Below are 15,134 nucleotides of genomic sequence, written 5' to 3' on the forward strand. Positions count from 1 at the left end.
ATAAACATGGAGAAATAGTAAAATCATCTCATAAAAGGCCTTAGAAGAGCTTCATGAAGATATTTGGATTCACACTACAGGCAAGGGAGAATCAGCAAATGATTTGAACTACAAAATGGCTCAATCAGATTTATACCAAAAATTATTTTATCAGCAATATATAAAAGAAAAATTATTTTATCAGCAATATAAAAAAAGAAAAAGAATTGGGAAGAACTGATGATTACTGGAATAATCCAGGTAGGACAGGATAAAATTTCTACAGGGAATCCAGGTAGAACTATTTGATAGTCAATTAAATCTGCAGTCTTGGAACAGAGATAGAAAAATTTGTGAGGAAGGTTAAGTTTGGGAGTTATATGCGCAAGATGATGACTTAGACTGCCCAGAAGACAGTATAGAGGAGAGCACATGATAAGCTCACAGCCTAAGGAAACAATGCTGAAGGTTGCAGCTGACGTAAAAGGAGTAAACACTAGCCAAAGAAGGTACTATTTTCCAGAAGGAGTGGCTAATATTTCATATGCTCTAATGAACTGGCAAGATGAGAAGACCCACTGGTTTGGCAATGCAATCACTTCTGACCTTGGTAAGCACACTCTCACTACATTGAGGAATGAGCAAGGAGTGAGGAAACAGAGGCAAGTAGTTTAGAAACAGCTAAAGTAGGAAGAACAGAACTACAGAGACTAGAGGAGAAATCACACTGATGAGAGTCAATACATGAGGGAAATCAGCAGATGTTCTAAGCCTATTACAAGTGTTGAAAAAGGAGTGGGACCACTGATGAGAGATGAGACAGAATACATTTTAAATACTAATGTCAGAGATTATTATGATTCCTATTGTTATGATTCCTACTGATTGGGAATGTGTCTTTCAATATAAAGGCTTTCTCTGGTTGACAGGAACTTCTTAAACTGTGATGGCGAAAAAGAAAAAAAAGTAAATAATAATTCATTTCTCTTTTTCTAGTAATAAATAAAAATGATTGTAAAGTCAGACTGTGACCAGAGCTAATTGTAGGCTTTATAACATTCCATACTCAAAGGGGTTAAACTTAAAGCACACAATGTATGCTACAGTCGAATATAAATTATTAGTTCCCATCGAATTTTCCCTGCTGGCATTTAGATCACATTTTTAGATCCTTCATGATTGGAATATAGCTCTGCTTTAGCACATAGGAGACCCCCTAGGTTCAGTCCCTAGAACCAACCAATTCATCAATACACCTCATATCAATTTCTTGACAGGTATGAAGACAGAGAAAATGGTATGGGCTAAATACAACAAATAAACAAAAACTTGAAGAGGGTGCAAAGATACTTCAGTGGTTAAGAGCAACGACTGCGCCTGCAAAGGACCCAGGCCTTATTTCCAGTACACATTCAGCAGCTCATACCATCTATAACTCTAGTTAGAGTGGCTCTGGTATCCTTTTCTGCCCTTAATGAGTACTGCATGCATGTGTTACATAGACATACAGAGACAAAACATCCACAGACATGAAATCAAATTAAATCTTAAGCATGAAAATGTAGAGATGGTATACTCTATGATTTATCATGTTTTATTAGCCAGATTGTCTCCCAAGTACACCAAAACTTATTAAACATCCTTAAAAAACTATCTGAAAAATTTAGGTAGGTAGATAACCAAAGTAGAGATTTCAAAAAGCTGTATGTCCAAGTTTAGTGCAAGGCTGCTCAGAATAACTGAGATACAGAATTAGTTGAAGTGGCCATCAATATAGTGATGGAAAAAGGGAACGTGGTACACATAAAAAACAGTAGCATCTTTGGCATCCACAAAGAAAAATGATATTCTGACATTTGTAGTAAGATGGATTTACTGGAGAAACACATTAAGTGACATAAGTCAAGCATGAAAGTCGAGAACCCCAAATTCTAATTCTGTCTCTTGTGTGGAAAACAAAAAACAAACAAACAACCCTCCAAACCTTATTGATCTTAAAGAAGTAGAGTGATTAATAGGGATTAGAAAATATGAAGGCAAGGCATGGGAAAGGGGGCAGTCAACACAATCAAAGCATGCTTGCATGCGTGCATGTATAGAATTATAACACAGAAATATTTCATTTTAAAAGAAAATAAATAGGGGCTGGAGCAATAGATTAGGGGTTAAGAGCACTGGCTGCACTTCTAGAGTACCAGGTTCAGTTCCCAGAAACCACATGGTCTTTCACAATGGTCTCTAACTTCAGGCTCAGGAACTTCTGGCCTCTGTGTATACTGGACATACACATGATGAACAGACATGTATTCAGTCTGTTCTGGTTTGTCTTATGTCAACTTCACATACAATCTAGAGTTATCTGAAAGGGTGGAATATTAATTGAGAAAATGCCTCCATAAGATTTATTGGAAAGCATTTTCTTAATTAGTTAATGATGGGAGAGAGTCCAGCCCATCGTGGGTGGTCTTATTCCTGAGTTGGTGGTCCTGGGTTTTATAAGAAAGCAGGCTGAACAAGTCATATGGAGCCAGGAAATAAACAGTATCCTCTACATGAGCTCCTGCCTCCAGGTTCCTGTCCTAAGTTCCTATCCTGAATTCCTTTGATGATGAACAGTGTGTAAACCAAATAAATATTTTCCTCCACAACTTGCTTTTTGGTCATGGTATTTTGTCACAGTAATAGTAACCCTAACTAAGACATAAGCAAAGCACCCATACACATAAAAGTTTAAAACATTACTCTTGTTTTAAAGTAAAATAAAACAGCACAAATTCTCGTGGGTGACTCATGTAATCAGCCAACAGATGTTTATTTACTGTATACTATGATTCAGTCTTTGCACCAGTCACTAAATGTTGACAAAAAACCCCACTACCATTTGTTGTCATTTGTATTTTTGACAACAGCTTGTCTTACTGCAGCAAGATGGAAACTTAAAGCAATTTTAATCTGCATTTTCTTCATGGCTAAGGTTATTGACTACTTTTTCAGTCATTTACTAGTCATTTGTATCTTCACAAAGGCAAAGGCAGGCACATTTCTGAGTTCCAGTTTGAAGCCAGTCAAATCTACCGAGTAATTACCAGGATAGCCAGGGATACACAGAGAAACCCTATCTCAAAATGTGTAAGTGTGTGTGTGTGTATGTGTGTGTATGTTTGTGTCTATGTGTATGTATTATTCTAAAACCACATATATTTTACTATATTAAAATCATTTTCCATAATATGCAAAATTCTGTGTGTTTGATCTCCAGCACTGGTGTGGCAACAACAAAGCAAATAACATTATGGCACATTAAAAGTTAGGGGATCTTTAAAGTTAACCAGTCTGTCTTAGACCATTTCTCAGATGGCCAAGTTGAAGTGAGACATTTAAAATGCAATCATTAGGAACAATGAGCTGGCTTGTCCAATAAATATGTTGGCCTGGCAACCTAAGTTTGATCCTCAGAACCATCATTAAGGTAGAGGTTTGAGAACCAAGTCTACAAAGTTCTTGTCTGACCTGCACACATGTGATGTATACATCCACCTACACACACACACACACACACACACACACACACACACACACAAATAAATAAATAAATAAATAAATAAATAAATAAATAAATAAATAAAACAAGTTAAAGCTTAAAAATATAGTCACTATTAAGACTGAAGCTGTAAGTCTGAATTCTAACTCCCAACAATTGCTCTATCCAGGAAAATCCCACTAACGAAATCATGACTCTTCTCTAAACCCATACTTGCACCACATCTTACCATAAATTTCTAAACACTCAGGCTAGCAGTTTTCTCTAAAGTAAAGAGTAATCTGTCTACAACTCTTTTAGTACTTGGCCTATATTAAAATACAGAGCATAGCAAACATCTCTCCTCGGTGCTCCTGTTATTGGACATGGGATAGAGAGACCTGACAAAGATCATCTAGCTTAGAGCATTCAATTGAACTGTTCCAAATCCCAGAAAGGGATTGGGGATATTTTGTCTCTCTTGTTGGGCTACTAGAGAGGAGACAGTGTTGACTCAAAATTTCTATTCAGAATTTTAATTAAATTGTGGCCTGTGGCAAAATAGAAAGACATTAAAATCAAATGCTAGTGTCTCTTTGTTTATTTTATGGGCTCTCATCTCTGACTAGTTCGTGCTGAAATAATTAAATGTCTTTTCAGCAAATGGACTGATCAGGCTGTTTAGTTTAATGTTTCCTATAACCTGGCAACTATATGCTTTAAAACTCAGTTAATTTCTGTTCTTCTCCACCCCCACCTTCAAGCACACACTTTTGTCCTCTTTCCCTACACAGGCAGGCCTGAAGGTATTTGCAGATCAGCATGGTATGAACGGATGAAAAGGACAAAGCCTCCTCACAGAAACTAGTGGAGACTCTTAGAAGCTGAATACATTACATTGGACATTTGTGGGTCAGAGGTACATCTTAACTGAAATTAGTTGAAGTGGAGTAGCTCACAATTTAGATGATGAGAGCTGTTGGTTCCAGAATGAAACATGAAATCTCTTTACTGACTCACTGTAATTTCAAATATACATGTGTGTGATATATATATATATATATATATATATATATATATATTTCACAAAGAGGAAAATATAGCAAAATGTACCACCTAAGAGATATAGGAGAGATGCTACCTTTCTGTCTAGGTAAAGCATTAAAGATCTCTTTTTAAAACATAATAAACAAACAAACAAACCACCAAAAACCAGAGTATAGTCTTCAGTGGTGAGAGTCAAAGGAATCTAATTTCCACCATAATAAAGCACAAAACAGATCTAACCAGTTATAAATACATTGCCCTTGTGCAAAATTATTTCTACTTTCTTCAAAAAGAGCCCAAACCCAGAAGGTAGAAAGGGGATGCAAGAGGAGATGTTGGAGATAATAAAAACATAATTGTAATTATAATGATTAATTTGTGTTGTATGTTGCTATGCCCATCTAGTCATTAGGCTAAGTACTTACTGTGATTTGAACAACCACTCAAAAGTTCATGCTTAAAATTTGTCAGCGTGGAGAAGACCAGGCAGGCTGCCAGTAGTCCTTCTCAATTTTCTCTGCCCTAACTCACTCCTGCACCCAGCAGACCCAGTCCCTCAGGCTCTTCCCTAGTTCTACAAGAAAATACCAGCTTCAGCCTCCCTTTTACACATCTACATCTACTGTGTATCACAAAGACCATCCCCTTCTAGCCTCAACCCCAACTCCTCAGATACTTGTACTGTATCTGTGTCCTGGATTGCAACTCCCGAGGACACCTCTTGCTTAACCACAGGCCACACCTGCCGGAAGTCCAGATAGCCTACCCCCAGGCATTCTCCGCTTTATTTCCACAGATTCAATCTTCATGGTCATCCCTAGCTCTACAACCAAACACCAGCTGCATCCCGCCATGCTTCCTGTGAATTCCACAGACTAGCCCCCCCCCCAAGTATCCTCCACTAACGCCAGCAAATACTCCCTGTCATTATGCCAGATGAACAGGCTAATAAAACAGGCAACACACAACTAACATGCCCTCTTAAAATCAACAGAGGAAATAGAAACTAAGGAAAAATGCAGCCACCCAACAAAGACATATGAAGAAATCAGCAACTAGACCTATAATCACCCCAAACCCAGATGCCTAAACACTAGAGCAATATGTCTTCTCCAGAGCCCAGCTATCCTATTATAGCAGCCTGTGAGTAGTCCAACATTGCTGAAGCACAAGAAAAGGACCTTAGGCCAACTGTACAAAGATCATAAAGGTTTTAAAGAAGAAATGAATAAAACTTAAAAAAAAAAGAGCCAGGATAATACCAACAAACAACTATAGCAAATGAATAAAACCCTTAAAGAAAGCCAAGAAACAGCAACTAGTTGAAGGAAACTAATTAAACAGTTTAAGACCTAAAAATAGAAAGAGACGTAATAAAGAAAACACAAACTGAGGGAATTCTGGAAGTAAAAAAATTAGGAATTTGAGCAGGAATTACAAAGGCAAGCTTCATCAGCAGAATACAAGAGATAGAATAAAGAATCTCAGCCATCGAAGCTATGATAGAAGAAATAGGAACATCAGTCAAAGAAAATGCTAAATCTAAAAAAAAAAGTCTGACTAAAAAAGTTCCAGAAAATCTGGAATGCTATGAAAAGGACAAATATTAGAAAGAGAGGGAAGAGAAAAGTTCCAGTTAAAAGGTACAGAATACAATTTCAACAAACCAATAGAAGAAATTTTTCTAAGCTAAAGAAGGAGATGCCTATGAAGGCTCAAGAAGCATATAGAACACCAAATAGATTGGACCAGAAAAGAAAGTCCCGTTACCACATTATAAGCAAAATACTAAACAGATGAAACAAAGAAAGACTATTAAGAGGTGAAAGTTAAAAAGCCCAAGTAATGTATAAGGGTAGAACTATTAGAATTATACCTGACTTCTCAAAGGAGACTCTAAAAGTCATAAGGACATAGACTGCTGCAAGTTCTAAAAGACCACAAATGCCAGCCCAGTTTACTATACCTAACAAAATTTTGAGTCATCCAACATGGAGAAAATAAGAATAATCCATGATAAAGTCATACAATATCTATCTACAAATCCAGCCCTGCAGAAGGTATTAGAAGGAAAACTCCAACACAAAGAGGGTAACTACACTCATGAAAACACAGGAAATAATCTCACAGTAGCAAAAACAAAAGAAGTAAAAAAAAAAAAAAAAGAAGTGAAATATATTCACAGCACCACCATCACCAGCAGCAGCAGCAGCAGCAGCAGCAAAATAACAAGAATTAACAATCATTGTTCATTGATAGGAAGCCAGGATCCTATCCTTCTGCTGCACACAAAAGCACACCTCAATATGAAGAATAGATAGGTTAAAGTGTTGAAAAACATGTTCTTAACAGTTGGACATAAGAGGCAAGCTGGTATGGAGATTTTAACATCTAACAACAAAGACTTCAAACCAAAATTAATCAGAAGAGATGGGGAAACTACATACTCTTCAGAGCAAAGATCCACCAAAATAACATTGCAATTCTTAACATTTATGTCCAAATGCAGGGCATACATTTTTGTAAAAGAAACACAGCTTAAATCACACACATTAACCCTCATACACGGATAGTGGGAGCCCTTAACATCTGACTTTAAGCACTTAACAAGTCATCCAGACTAAAACTAAACAGAGAAATACTAGAAATAATAGTTATCATAAACCAAATTGGCCTAACCAATATTTACAGAACATTTCACCCAAACACGAATGAATATACCTTTTTCTCAGAACTTTATAGATTTTTTTCCCCAAAAAGAGTTAGGGCTAGAACATGATAAAGCCCTCCAGACACCTCTTCTAGTGACATTCTTGCCCTAACTAGACTATGCCTCTTACCTTTCACTTCCTCCTAATAATGCCATCATATGAATCCATCAGTGCATTAATCCATTTATTGCATCAAACCAGAAATACTATCATAGATATACCTAAATATGTAGTTCACTAATCCCCCTGACATTTATAATTTACTCAAGTTGCAATCACAATTAACTCTCAAAGATATTGAGTGTTATGTTTAAGTTCTTATGTCTACCAAAGACCAGAATTGAAATTCATGCTTGCCATCCCTAGTCCATGCCACATGAAAGCGAAACTAGTACAAATGTTTGATATCTGGTGCACAGTTTTTTCATCTCTCTTCACCAAAATAATGATGGTTGTAAAACTGAATACAAGATCACAGGTACTGGGTACTTATTACGTGCCTGACACTGTGTCAAATACTTTCTCTAAGTTAATTCACTTACATTGTCATAAAATTGTGGGGAAAATTAATTTATTCTATTTTGCAAGGCAAAAAGGAACATTTAAGGTCAAACAATGTGGCCAGGTTACATAACTAGAAAATGGTGGTTTGGGGTAAAAGTAAAGAATAATCACTCCAGTAAGGCAGAATACCATGCTAATAGAGATAGTAAGTCTGTATCTTAGTAGGATATGTCCCAGAATCGTCTGAAACCCTGATATTGCTAATTAATTGTATGTTAGTCCCTATTCTTAAAAGTGATATATTCTTAAAAGGTAGCTATGCTTTACATTGTGAAGACAATAATAGTCAAAATATATTTGGTGAATAAATAAATAGATGGGGTTGTATCCATCTTATTGGCAGTTTTCCATTTATTCCTTCTGTGGTCTTGTAAGATCTGTCTCTATATGAGTTGAACACTGTCATATAAATCTTTGACGACACTGAATTTTTGAATAATGAGACAATACTTGTTCATCATTAAAAAACAGGATGTAGAAAAATAATAACAATTAAAGATGTGAGCCTTAGGAGCCTCCTAAGGCTCACATCTTTTAAAAGGAGGTCTCCTACATAGGAGTCGGGCACCTAAGAAGGAAAGAAAAATCAAATTCTACGGTAGGAATACAGGAAATTAAAGGGAAGCTAACCTTTACTGCACGCCAATACCAGTCCCTTCTATGTATTTTCTCACTGCAATGCTTGCACCAACCTCAGGAGACAGGTGTTATCATCTTTATTTTATAAATAAGACAAATGAAGACTTAGGAACTAAATAACTACACCAAAGATTTGTCATATAGGGAGTGGTGAAGCTAGAGTTTCGTCTCTAGATTGACTCTGAATTTGAACAATTTCTAGAAAATTTATTTCCACTTCAAGTAAAATTGAAAATGGATGGACATCTCATTGAAGCAGGGAAAGATTTCAGGTTTAGAAAGAAAATATATATTTAAAAAACTGGTAGAAAGATGCAGATCAAGGAAAATGAGACCTTAGAGAGCTGGACAACAGGCCCTAACTGAACTTTCTCATCTTAGAAAAGTCATACCTTCTTGAGTTCTTTGTATATATTGGATATTAGCCCTCTGTGGGATGTAGGGTTGGTGAAGATCTTTTCCCAATTTGTTGTTTGCTGTTTTGTCCTTTTGACAGTGTCTTTGCCTTGCAGAAACTTTAATTTTATGAGGTTCCATTTGTCAATTATTGATCTTAGAGCATAAACTATTGGTGTTCTGTTCAGGAACTTTTCCCCTGTGCCCATGTCCTCAAGGGTCTTCCCCAGTTTCTTTTCTATTAGTTTCAGTGTGTCTGGTTTTATGGGGTACAGAGCTAAACAAAGAATTTTCACCTGAAGAATTTCGAATGGCTGAGAAGCACCTTAAGAAATGTTCAACATCATTAATCATTAGGGAAATGCAAATCAAAACAACCCTGAGATTTCACCTCACATCAGTCAGAATGGCTAAGATTAAAAACTCAGGAGACAGCAGGTGTTGGCAAGGATGTGGAAAAAGAGGAACACTGCTCCACTGCTGGTGGGATTGCAAGCTGGTACAACCACTTTGGAAATCAGTCTGGCAGTTCCTCAGAAAACTGGGCATGACACTTCTGGAGGACCCTGTTATACCACTCCTGGGCATATACCCAGAGGATTCCCTGGCATGCAATAAGGATACATGCTTCACTACGTTCATAGCAGCCTTATTTAAATAGCCAGAAGCAGGAAAGAACCCAGATGTCCCTCAATGGAGGAATGGATACAGAAAATGTGGTGTATTTACACAATTGAATACTACTCAGTAATTAAAAACAATGAATTCATGAAATTATTAGGCAAATGGTTGGAACTGGAAAATATCATCCTAAGTGAGGTAACCCAATCACAAAAGAATACACATGGAATGCAGTCACTGATAAGTGGCTATTAATTAGCCCAGAAGCTCTGAATACTCAAGGCACAATTAACATATCAAATGATTTCCAAGAAGGAAGGAAGGAGAGTGTCCTGGTCCTAGAAAGGCTTGATCCAGCATTGTAGGGGAGTACCAGGACAGAGAAATGGGAGGGGGTGATTGGGGAATGGGTGGAGGGAATATGGCTTATGGGACTTATGGGGAGGGGGGAACAGGGAAAGGGGAAAGCATTTGGAATGTAAACAAAGAATATAGAAAAAAGAATAAAGAAAAGTCCTGAAGTGACTTCATTCTCTATTAGCAGTATTGCCTGACTTGCTAATTCTCACATAACTTGGACAAGAAGAGAGGAAACTAGCCAGGAAGACACATTAGTGCAGGCAATGGTGGGTGATAAAGATAACATTGTTCCCCAAACTACTGCTCAATTACCAGCTCCTCCCCACCTTGCCAGGCTTTAGACAGCAGAAGGGAAAGGCAGGGCTTGCTGCCAGCCCACGTTATCTACCATGTCAGCCTCAACTTCATTCCCAGCAACCTGGTCTTGCTAATTATTGTGCCTGTCTGGAGAGAAATGAAAAGGTCTGCTCATCCCAGGTATGGCACCAAAGACTGAAACAATAAACAGTTCAATTGAAGTGCCTCTTATTAAGTACAAATGGGATTACTTACAGAAGCATAGGCCATTTATGGACAGCTTCATAATGAAGAGAAAAATAATTTTGTTCCTTGTATAACCTCAAGAGCCCCTCTATCTAGCAACAATTAACTGCCTATAAATCTTATGGTGGGGGACTCATAAGTCCCTGCTCACTAAATTCTTACAGAAGGCAGGGTCTTAAGCACCTCCCACACTCTGAGAACCTTTAAATACCTACAAATTCTAACGGTAGTGGGGGCTTCTGGCCTATCTTCCCTAGCAACCATTAAAAGTAGAGGCAGGGCCTCTCATAAGCTCCTCCCCTTAGCAACTGTTAACTGCCTATCTTTGAAGACTGGAGGGATCTCCTGAACCTCTTCTCATCAAATAGGCCCAATGTTGTGCAAATCTGTGGATATTCACAGCTGCTGACAGTTAAAAATAGGGCAAAGGCCCACATCATTACAGAAGACAAGATTCCATATCATAAATGCAGCTACTAATAGCTAGTTATTTGGAGCTTTACAACAAACAGACAAAACAAAACAAATAAACAAATGAAAAACATGCAATTTCCCATTGTTCTGGAGACTAAACCCCAAGATCAAGACATGGGCAGAGTTGTCCTTCCAGCTGGTTTCCCTCCTTAGCCTGTACAGGAATGTCTAGGTCCTGTGTCTTTATGTGGCCTGTCCCTCTGTGTCTATTTCAATCTTCTTGTCAGGAATTTATCAATCAGGCCTTGGAAGTTAAATCTGAACCCAGAAATAGAATGTTCTTCCCTCCAAATCAAATGCCCACTTCACATGTATTTTTAAGGCTCAAATAAAATCTGGAAAAATATCTGAATTGGATATGTCCATATGCAAGACAGTGTGGATGGAGCTATGATTAGAAGACTGATCTTGATGGGGGAGGGGGAGACTAGTTTGAATTGAAACATCCTTGGCTATCTACCTTGCAGATAAGCTTCTGCAAAACTGCTAAAAGTTGAGCCAAAGGGTACCCAGAAATAACTGTCTTGTTAGCTCCAAAATATGCAGTCATCGGAGGGGGCATCCCATAAGCCTCACCAGATCATATCAGCTGAGGTTCTCAACACTATCTAGTTTAGCCAGGTTTTTAGGCACATTCTAATAGACCTGGCATGACCACAGGCTCCTCAGTCATTTCTACTATACAACTTGCACCTTAAGCATCACTTTTTAAAGGAAGAATTTCTTGATCCTAAACTTTTACCTACAGGTAGACTGCTCTTTTTCATATGATCTCATGAAACAATCTTTCTTTCCTTTATATAACTTGCTAGAATTCACACTTTTATCTTTAATGTGATTAATAATTATCTCTATTACTACATTTTGTTGTTTTTATTTTATTTTATTTGTTCATTGCTAAGTCTTAAAGCTCCATGATAATAGGCACCATGGGTATGTTCACTGGTTTATCTTAACAGCCTATCAAAGTGACTAACAGTAAGTAGTCAATCAATATTAAATGAATGAACGGGTATAAATAAATGATTTATCTTCTAGCACTAAGCACCCAATCAATATTAATTGAATGAATGGGTATGAATAAATGCCAATGAATGGAGATGAGATGAATAATCTATTATAATCAACCTGGTGAATCTCAAGACTAAGAATAAAGTAGATGTAGCTTTAAGAGGTAGAAGTGCTAGAAAATCTAGCTTCATCTATTTGTTACATAAAAAGGAGGAATTGGTCCAAGGAATCAAAGAAAAATTTTGAAGCTTGTAAAACAATATATTCAGTAAAGCAACAAAAGCAAGATGAAAGACTAGCATCGTGAAAGGATCATTTTAAATTATCATAAGAGTCAGACTCATTTTGTCCTTAGTTTGGGGTTCAGGGTTGATTTTGGAAACCCCTCCTCCCCGATTACTCAAAATTTCTCTCTGCTACTCTGGTGGTGTAGAACAGGATATTGTGAAACCAGTGTCTGGTAAAATTGTAATCACAAGGTGATGCTGCTTCTGTACATCTTGAAAACATCTCTGTCATCCTTATCTTGACATCTTGAAGGAGGAAAAGAGAGATTTATGGAAGGTTGAAATACATCAGTCATACGTTGTCAGCTCCAGATAAGCATTCCCTAAGTGAATAGCATATCTACATGCAGAAGCGAGCACAGTCTTCACCTTGTTTTAGTTACCAATGGACATCTGTGAAGGTGCAGGTGAGTAGTCAATACTTTGAACAGAAGCAGCCTTCAATCCTCTGAGAAAAGCATAGGTGACCCTTATCATCATAAGGCTTATCTCCCCCAAAGCAAGCAGAAACTAACAACATGTTGTTCAGCTGTGCGACCTTCAAAATTAGTTAATTTTAACCTCAACTAAAAGCAAGTAACTAAAAGCCAGTGAAGCTAAAAGGTTTATTTATGTTTTCCCTGAGTTTCTGTTTCAGGGTAAAAAGGAGACAGAAGACACTGAAACTGACATGGTAAATACAAGCTGTGGCTAGCATCTGCTGGGCCAAACTGACTGGGAGTGATGCCAGAGAAATTAAAGTAAAATAGAAAAAGAATAGATATGCTTGGAGAGAGGCAGATTACAACATGAGCTAAATGAGCATCCCTTTAGTACTTCAAGCATACTATTAAAAAAGCTTGGGGATCAGAGCTGCAATAGACACAAAAGAATCACATAGCACTGACATGAAAGAACTGAGAGGTATTCTGCCAACAGAAGGAAGTTATGCCAGCAAGGTCTACAAACCTTGGCCAGATTTTTAGCTCAGGTCTTGCTGGTAGATCCTACTAGTCTTAAAAGAACCCCGTTCTCTGACAATGTGGGTTCAGATTATAAAGTAGTAGTTAACATCTAACAGCATCAAATGGCAGCTCTGTGAGTCCTAGATGACGTGAGATTTCAATGCTTTGATCTTCAACCCTCTCTCTGAAAGGGTTATTATACAATATTATATCATAGGATTAGATAATAAAGTATGATAATTTATTATATGTTTTTTGTAATCTAAGTTAGTTCCTTATAAATTCCCAAACCTTTTAAGACAGAGAAAAGCCTGAACAGAATTATAATAAAAATGTCCTACTAATCCCACTGGAAAACATACTGCTTTGGACACACAATATCCACTACAATTTTACACAGTGCGTAGCATTTTAAAAGAACTTGTTAACTTCACACTATTCCCACATTGATTTAATTTGGCCTATTGGGTAGAAGTCCTGTCATTCCAGCCAGGCATGGTGATAAATATATTTTATCCCAGTACTACGGATGCTGGAAGCAAGAAAGTTAAGAGTTCAAGGCCAGATTCAGCCAAGCCAGCCTGGGATCTCAAAATAGAAGATAATGAAAAAAAATCAGGGAGAAGAGGAGAGGAGGTGGGCAAAAGATGAGCAAAAATAAATTATTTATGAAATGACATAATAAAATCTAATATTTTGTATTTAAAATTAAAAGAGAATATTATATAATTCTATGGTCTCACAACAAAGAAAATACTTGAAAATTAATCCAGTTTGAATTAGCAATTTTGGAGGGGAAATCACTCATTTTCAAGATCCTAAGTATCTGTGCATCTTACATTGCTTTAAGTTTGCTTTGGAAGAACATTGCTAGGATTCATTTTCTTCTGCGTAGCTGGAACAAAATGTGCGATTTGTCTACAAAAAATTGTAAAATGCATAGGGGGATTTCCACAGGAGGCCTACACGCCGCTATCTATGCTGCAGCCGTGTCTGTAGTGATCTCTGAGAAGTTCCAGCACATTTTGTGAGTACTCAACACCAACATCAATGGGCAGCAGAAAATAGCCATCACTGGGGCAGCAGAAGATAGCCATCACTGCCCTTAAGTGTGTGGGGTGGAGAAATGTTCATGTGGTGTTGAGGAAAGCAGACATTGACTTCACCAAGAGGGTTGGAGAACTCATGGAGGCAGAGGCAGAGCGTGTGATCACCATCATACAGAATCCATGAGAGTACAAGATCCCAGACTAGCTCTTGAACAGAGAGAAGGATGTGAAAGATCAGAAATACAGGCAGGTTCTGGCCAAATGTCTAGACAACAAGCTGTGTGAAGATCTGGAACATCTGAAGAAAATTTGAGCCCATAGGGGACTGTGCTGATTTTAGGGTCTTCGTATCCTTGGTCAGCACACCAAGACCATTGGCTACTGGGGCTGTACTATGGGTGTATCTAAGAAGAAATGAGTCTCTGGGCCTTTGCAGTTAATAAATAGATTATATACCTAAAAAAATGCATAGGGAGACAGAAGGATACCTCAGTGGGTAAAACCATGTACCCTGATAGCCTGAGCTCAGATCCTTCAAACTCATGCAAAAGTCAGACATAGAGGTGCACATCTGTAATTCTTGCAGTCTTATGCTATGAGATTGGAGGGAGTGACAAAGAGAAGCTCTTTGGCTGGCTAGCCTTCAAGTATATAGAACAATGGCAAACAAGAAAAGACCCTGCCTCAGACAATGTGGAAGGCAAGGACAAATACTTCAGGTTGCCTTCAGTCTTACACATGTAAGTCCCATCACAAAAACATGTTACATATACACACATACTTTTAAAAATAAAAAAAAATGCATTTCAGTCTGGGACTAGAGTAAAAAATCATGCATAATTATTCAAAAAGTTATGCTGGGACAATAATTAACAGAAGCTGTTAAACATCCCATAAACAGTTATTCTGTCCTAATTTCTGATTGTATTTGAGTGGTTACATCTTCTTAAAAATTGAGGGTCCTGTTCTCTTTTTGCCTCTTTTACTGA

General features: G+C 37.5%; 1 pseudogene; it reads left to right on the top strand.

The window, feature by feature from the left end:
• Positions 1-14,031: 14,031 nt before the first annotated feature.
• Positions 14,032-14,563, top strand: LOC127674648 (40S ribosomal protein S18-like; annotated as a pseudogene).
• Positions 14,564-15,134: the final 571 nt, after the last annotated feature.

Source organism: Apodemus sylvaticus, chromosome X, assembly GCF_947179515.1.
Source record: "Apodemus sylvaticus chromosome X, mApoSyl1.1, whole genome shotgun sequence".
NCBI lineage: Eukaryota > Metazoa > Chordata > Mammalia > Rodentia > Muridae > Apodemus > Apodemus sylvaticus.